This window comes from Protobothrops mucrosquamatus, unplaced genomic scaffold (assembly GCF_001527695.2).
Source record: "Protobothrops mucrosquamatus isolate PMUCROS unplaced genomic scaffold, P.Mucros_1.0 scaffold3814, whole genome shotgun sequence".
NCBI classification, from domain to species: domain Eukaryota; kingdom Metazoa; phylum Chordata; class Lepidosauria; order Squamata; family Viperidae; genus Protobothrops; species Protobothrops mucrosquamatus.
The window spans coordinates 28,739-36,291 of NW_015389766.1; positions in this window are offsets into that span (position 1 = coordinate 28,739).

Below are 7,553 nucleotides of genomic sequence, written 5' to 3' on the forward strand. Positions count from 1 at the left end.
GGAATGTTCAGTTTTGAGCGGGGAAATTCGAAAAATGAAAACACTTGAATTGAATGCTGAGGTTTATTGGATTCTCAAACTACAGAACTAGCAGAACAAAGCTTGCAGAACAAGGGAAAAGGGGAAGAGGATGAGGGGTGTCAAGGAAAACAGAAAGGGGATTATGGACCATCCTGTGGTAAAGGCGAGAAGAGTAAATCTTCAAGGAAGGTCCATGATGGATGAGATCAAAAAAAGTTGCACATGGGCGTGTTGCAACAGGTATTTGGCCAAGGCAGAGTGCAATTTGTAGTACATCCCCTTTCGACCAAACGGACTGTGAAGGAAACACAAAGCAGAACGATTATTTTAAAAAATGCCAAAGAACAGATCTGGGGCTGTTGCTGAACAAAATGGTAAACCCTCTTTTAACACATCGGTGGATTCCTCCCCCCCCCAGTAGGAAAGCGGACCTCCTTCCTCCTCTAGGGAATACTCAGGAGTCAATGAGTAAACAAAGATATCTTTGGGGGAAAGTCCCGTGTTCTGACATGACTTGGGGGCAATTCCATCCCTCCTGGATATTTAACTTGCCAGATCTAATTTCCCTCAATTCCAGAACAAACCCCCAGTCCTCCCCTTTTCCCTCCACCCCTTTCTCTAAAGAAGAGGCAGTCAAGCTATTTTCCAAAGTGCCTGAAGGCAAAGACAAGAAGCAACGGATGGAAACTAATCAAGGAGAGAAGCAACCTGGAACTAAGGAGAAACTTCCTGACAGTGAGAACAATTAACCAGTGGAACAACCTGCCTCCAGAAGCTGTGGATGCTCCAGCACTGGAAGTTTTTAAGAAGAGACTGGACAGCCATTTGTCTCAAATGGTATAGGATTTCCTGCCTGAGCAGGGGGTTGGACTAGATGACCTCCAAGGTCCCTTCCAACTTTATTATTATTTATTATTATTATTATTATTATTATTATTATTATTATTATTATTATTATTATCATCATCATCATCATCATCATCATCATCATCATCATCATCATTAATGTCTCCCCCCCAGTCTGAGCTGTTGCTGGGACCGATGGGGCTCCCCACTCCAAGCCCCCCCATCCTTCCCTCCCTTAGATTGTCTGGCCACAGGCCATGACCTCAGGGAAACCCGGGCAGAACACAGACGGGCCCTACACGACCTCCAACTCCCAGGTGCATTTGGGAGCCCTAGTTTGGATTCGAGAAGAAAAGCTGTGAGAAAAGATAAGGACTGTACTTACTGAACCTGCCAGTTTTATATGTATAGCATTCATCAAGACCTTCTGGACACGTTAAAGGAGGCATACGACAAGATCGACAACCCGTTAAAAATGGCAGAATACAAAGTCTTTTGCATGAAAAACATTTCATGGAGTATCCTAGATGAGCGAAATAAAACATTGAAACCTTAGGTGGATATTTATTTTTTCTGATCTTGCCATCTTATTATGTATTAGACGATAGATCGTTTCACAGCAAAGCCAGCAGTGAAAATATCCATGCGAAGATCAAATGCTCTAGAAACTAGGAGAGACGGCTAATAAAAGGGAACATTTTTATCATCATCGTCATCATCATCATCATCATCATCATCATCATCATCATCATCAACATCATCATTATTATTATCTCAAAAATTCCATTTCTGTATTGGACAGTGTGTTGTCTAGGTATTCAAGTATTAGAATATAATAATCATCATATTCATAATAATCTTATCAAAATACAATCATATACTAGGAAATAGTCATCATACTGTTAAAAATAGTATTTCCCCCATTAACATTAATTGTATAACGATCAAAGTATTTACTAATCCATTATAAATCTTCCTCACATAATCCACATTTTTTCAAATTTCCAACTTTCTAACCTCTGTTTGTATCAGCTAATCATAGGTAAAATAAGCTCCACGTCATATAGAATTCAGTTTCTTCTTTTTCTTTAATTTTTAACGTTAACCTATCCATTTCTGCACATTTTTAAAATTATATTCTCCTCTGTAGGGTTTTTTTTTTCATTTTTCCAAAATTGTGCATAATCTTGACTTGAAGGAAGCATCACTGATCCCCTTTGGCTGCGCCATCCAAAGCCAGAAATAGACAGATGGAGGGCTAAGAAAACGGAACATTTGTCATCCCACTCCCAGGAGTAATTCTAAGGGCAGAATTCACTACCCAAAGGAGCCTCTCCTTTCAGAGGCAGTCTACCTCAGAATGCCAGCCTGGAAAAGCCTCTGTCTCTGCTATGGGCTTCTCTCCAAATGGAGAGCACCTCTCTCCCCTAAAGCCTCCCATGGACCCTCCTTATGCAGCGCATAAGAGAAAACCCCACCAACAAAATGGACCACAACTGGCTCAAATACCATCCCTCCCTCTGCACCCGCCTTTTTTTGCTTGATTGTCACCCAAGATCAAAGCTTGACAGCCTTACCTGAGTCCAGGTACACGAATGCCCCCAACCCCAGGATCAAGAGCAGAGTTTTCATTTTGCAATCTCCTCTTCAGCCTGCAAAGTGTAGCCCAGGAGGGCAGTGGGCGCTTATTTATACCCCACTGAGGTGACGTCCTTTGGGGGGCTGGATATCTAGGATCAAGAGAGAAGAACAGGGGGATTTGGGAGAAAAGGGGGAGGGCAGCTGGTGTGGCCTTTTTTGCAGACACCAAAACGGAAACTGGATCAGACCAGGTGATGAACCAACCGGTCCAGGTCTTCAAGGCAAACACTACCGTTCCGTGTGCAAAACCTGGGCACCTGGACAAGTGGCATCTCTTCCTGTACTTGTACAAGATTATACAATCGTTACATAATGCACAATTAAAAAAAATATCTCTCTGCAAAGTTCAGGGCCTTATTATTATTATTTTTTAATTTGTGCTTCGATTCACCAACTGGGCAACTTCTCTGCATCTTCTAACCCTCTCAGGTTGCAACTGTGGATCTGCCTTCATTCAAGGAACATGGCCTCCTTGGAGCAGATCTGAGCATGAAGGGTTCTCTCCAAAACTAGCCTGTGGACTAAGGGATTCACAAGATCCAAAAATCAGGGTAGACAAGGAAGATGGACACAGGGTTGGTGAGACAAGGCAGTAGGATTTCTGGTACAAAAGTACGAGCAGGAACAGCAGGACAGATAATTCCAGGGGAGGCCTTGAGTCATAGGTCAACAATTCCTGCAAAGAAAGGATCCTTTTACTCAAGACAGTAAAACCACACATTCTTTAAACCTTTGGGTGTCCAGAACAGAATGTTCTTGTCACCCACAAAAAAAACCTTGTCCTTGATAGGTTTTCATAGAGAAGGTCTTGAGGGATCAAACCTGGCTTTTATTTTATTGTGCCCTACAAGGGCCCAATCCCTTGGTTCAGATTAATTTTCAACTACAGGTCAAGGGTATGCTGAGACATTCTCATCGGAGATATCTAAACTGACCATTTAGAAACTTAATCAGGAAATTGTTTTTGTCAGACACCCAAGGGGAGGTGAGAGGATCAAGTGGGGAAAAACAACTTCTTAATGCTTTGAGAAAACCAGGGAAGAAGGAGAACCTTCCAGGCCTGTATGGGTAGAAAGTGTAGCTGCCTTTTGAAAAAGCACCTTTGGGACAACCGTGTCCTGGATGACTGAGACTCTCCACAGACATTTAGCTGAGCACTTTGGGATGGACCCCCTTCTAATGGTGCGGGAGCATGAATGGATTTCCAGAAAACAGACTTCCGGTTTTGGTAGCCGGTGGGACGGATGTAAGAAGCCGGGGCTCCGGCTTCCCAGCCCGATTTCGCTTTGCCCAGCGACCCAAATAGGGTCGGGAAATTGCCCTGGAGGGGCAATGAAGAGGGAGGGACACTTCAGGAGCCCAGATCAGATGGCGGTCGATTGGAGCGGACTGAAGAAACCCTCTGAGAGGACGGAGGAAAGGCTGCTGGGAGAGCCCAGGCAGACCAAGTCGTCACCAGCCGGAAGGAAAGCCAGGAGCCGTAGCACTCCGCCAAACAGCTGACTGACAACTGCGTGCTGAGACTGGGTGAGCCAGTGCCTTTTTCCTTTTCCTTGTGGATTATAAAATGTTGAGCCCCTGTTGTTGTTGTTAGTTGCGAAGTTGTGTCCGACCCATCGTGATCCCATGGATAACATTCCTCCAGGCCTTCCTGTCCTCTACCATCTTCTGGAGTCCATTTAAGCTCACGCCTACTGCTTCAGGGACTCCATCCAGCCACCTCCTTCTCTGTCGTCCCCTTCTTCTCTTGCCCTCCATCTTTCCCAGCACCCGGCTCTTCTCCAGTGAGTCCTTCCTTCTCATTAGGTGGCCAAAGGACTTGAGTTTCAACCTCAGGATCTGGCCTTCTAAAGAGCAGTCGGGATTGATCTCATCTAGGACTGACCGATTTGATCGTCTTGCAGTCCAGGAGACTCGCAGGAGTCTTCTCCAGCACCATAGTTCAAAGGCCTCCATTCTTTGGTGCTCAGCCTTTCTTACGGTCCAACTTTCACAGCCATACATTGCAACTGGGGAAACCACGGCCTTGACTATACTTTTTTTTTTAATGAAGAAATTTTATTGGTTTTTCCATTTTTACATAAAAGTGCTTGAGAAACAACATGGTGATTGGGCTATCAATTATCCTAAAACAAAATCATAAATATATCACACAAATTAATTCCTTGGAAGTTCCCTCTCTGTGGGAATGTGGCTTAAAATTCCACTGAAAGGGTTAAAAAGATTGTTGATGTTTGGACTATACGTATTTTTGTTGGCAGGATGTTGTCTCTGCTTTTTAGTATGCTGTCTAGATTTGCCATAGCTTTCCTCCCCAGGAGCAAGTGTCTTTTAATTTCTTGGCTGCAGTCCCCATCTGCGGTGATCTTGGAGCCCAGGAAGATAAAATCTGTCACTACCTCCATTTCTTCCCCATCTATTTACCAGGAATTGAGAGGGCTGGATGCCATGATCTTGGTGAGCCCCTGATGGGAAAGAGCTAAAAAGCAAAGACCCCCAGGAGGATTCATTTAAAAGCGGCAAGCAACTACGAAAGGGAAAAACTCTTAAAGAATATCAGACATTGATAAAGGAGTGTATGAGGACATCTAGTGGTGAAAGAAGAAACGACAGTATAAATAAACATTAGAAAAACTCTTTTGAAAACATAACACCTGCAGATAACAAAGTGCCTTGGCGAGAGATTACAAGGGAAAAGTCTTCTCATAGTTACATTTGTTGACTTTGGCTATAACTGAACAGAAATTATTTGGAGAAAGTGAACGCTTTGTATCGGAGACTCGACTGGAAGAGGTGGATTTGGCTAAAAACAGTTGGCTTCCTTTTCCATTCTGGACTTTATTCCAAGATTGTGGGCTGTAAAATGAGTACATCCAACATTACTAGACTTACGAAGAAGACCTCTTCTGCACCCTCTGTCGGACAAGCTAGCCCAACAACTCAGGGATCTATTGAAACAATGTTGCAGCGTGAGAAAGTAAGCACTGCCCAGAATGAAATGCAGGCTTCATTAAAACTGATTCAAGAGATGATGCAAAAACACCATGAAGAGACACAAAGTAATTTTGAGAAATTAAGTGAAGAAATCTTGGATATAAAGACACAATTTGAAGCTCAACATCAAATAATCATTAAAAATGAACAAAGAATTCAGAAAATGGAAAATAAATCAGAGGATATTGATTAACAAATAGAAAGGTTATTACAAAAAAATGATAAATTAGAACAAGCCAATCAAAATTTAAAGGGAGCAGTTTCAATTTTGGAAATGGAAAAGGTGGAACACTATTTGAGATTTCAAAATAGCCCTGAAGACAGAGAAGAAAACATAGCAGTTGTGATCATTGAGCTTTTGGCAGAAACTTTGAAAGCAGGTAGAGCAGGGATGCAAATGGAGATAGACAAAATATTTCGAATGAACTCAAGCTACACAAGGTAAAATAAACTACCAAGAGAAGTACATGTAAGATTTATAAAGAAAACAACAAGAGATGAAGTACTGAGAAAAGTGAGAGATGAGCCATTACAATATAAAAACAAAGAAATCGTGGTTTTAAAATAGATACCTAAGAGAGTAAGAGATGCTCGAAGACACTACCATTTTTTTAACTACAAAGCTGATCACAAAAGGCATAAACCTTAGATGGTTAATGCTGGAAGGCATCTTAATAAACTGGAATAACACAAGATATCGACTGGATTCAATCTGGAAAGCAGAGGACTTTGAAGCAAGAAATCTAGCAATTTTAGATGAAGGAGTGCAACAACGATAAGAGGAGAGCAAGGAACAGAAACAAAGAGAAGAGAGAAACTGTACAAATAGGAGAACAGAAAGAGAGAGATGAACAAGAGGGTGAAGGTGAAGGAACTGCCAGAGGACAGAGGATTACGAGAGCGACTAAACCTAAATATAAATAATGGGAATGGGAACGGAGAAGGAAAATGGAATTTTTTCAGTGAATGTAAATAGACTAAACTCCCCATCAAAAAGAAACAATTTTTTAAGAAACTACAGAAATTGAATATAGATATAATCTGTTTGCAAGAGACACATATAAAAAAACAACATCATAAATTATTGGAATATTCAAAAATTGGGAAACTTTATTATGCATCAGCACATCAGAAAAAAGAGGTGTTGCTGTATATATCAAAAAGACAATAGGCTTCCGGTGGCTCGGCGGCTGCCGAAGGGGGTTGTTTTGACAGCTTCCCATTCAGGACTGCGTAAAAAGTGTTGAAACAGCGCTTAACAGCTGTTTGGTGCTTTGAAACTTCTCTCCGGGCAAAGGAGAGAAGGAGAGCTTGCTCGTGAGTAGGAGTCGAGTTCCCTAGCCTCCTACTCTTCCCAGCAAGGTGAAGGTGAGAACTCCTCCGGAGCTCTGAGCTTCTCCGCAGATCGGGACGTCTTCGCTGCAAGCGAAGCCAGACGCCGTCTCCACTTCTGATTTTTTTTGAATTAATTGTGAGTACCTTTCACAGACGGAGCTAACTAGGAAGTCTGATTTTTTTTATAAAGAACTTAAAACTTTGACTCAGACTTTAAAGTTCTCTTCTCAAGGATTGAAAATCGAAAGTTACTTTTTGGAGAGAAAAAAATGGCTGCGGTTTGCCGCTTCTTTGTTCTAAAGAGATACTTTTACTTTCCTTCCGGTTGTGGATGGCTACATTGTTAAAACTGTAAAAAATCTTTAAAAATTAAGGAAAAATCTCCAAAAAATAAGAAAAATTAAAGGAGAATTTGTTTGATTTCTAACTGTTTTGGACTGTATATTAAAAAAAATTTAAACCTTAGAATGGCTTCTAAACGAGGTGCAGTTCCTCCAGCACTTAAGTCAGCTGTTGTCTCTCCAGCAGTACAGGCTACACAACAGAGAGCTAAAACTCCTCCACCCTCTTCACCACCTTATGTTACTTTAAAGGATTTACAGGATTCTTTGATGCAGATGCAGATGCAGATGACTAAACAAATTGTACAGCAAGTAAGAGTGGAGACAGAAGAGTTGTTTGCTAAAAAGAATGATGAATTATGTGAGAATATGTCT